We start from the raw sequence: 529 nt of genomic DNA, 5'->3' as shown, positions 1-529 counted from the left end.
TCATTTTTGTGCCTTTTTTTTTTTGCAAACACTACATTTGGTCTATACTAGTCATGTATGCTTTATTGTAATATTTAAATTACAGTCAACATATTGTACACACTACCTGACAAAGTCTTGTTGTCGATCCCAGTTGTAAGAGCAACAAATAATAACTTGACTTCTAGTTGACCATTTGGAAAAATGGCAGAAGGTAGATTTTTCTGATAAATCATCTGTTGAACTGCATCCCAATCATCACAAATACTGCAGAAGACCTACTGGAAGCTGCATGGAGCAAAGATTCTCACAGAAATTGGTCAAGTTTGGTGAGGGAAAAATCGTGGTTTGGGGTTACATTCAGTATGGGGGCATGCGAGAGATCTGCAGAGTGGATGGCAACATCAACAGCCTGAGGTATCAAGACATTTGTGCTGCCATTTGTGTGGCGCAGTGGGTAGCACGATCACCTCATAGCAAGAAGATCGCTGGTTCGAGTCCTGGCTGGGTCAGTTGGCATTTCTGTGTGGAGTTTGCATCTTCTCCCCGT

This window comes from Danio rerio, chromosome 6, assembly GCF_049306965.1.
Source record: "Danio rerio strain Tuebingen ecotype United States chromosome 6, GRCz12tu, whole genome shotgun sequence".
Taxonomy (NCBI): Eukaryota; Metazoa; Chordata; class Actinopteri; order Cypriniformes; family Danionidae; genus Danio; species Danio rerio.
The sequence above is the reverse complement of the archived record's forward strand: the minus strand, read 5'-3'. Positions refer to the sequence as shown.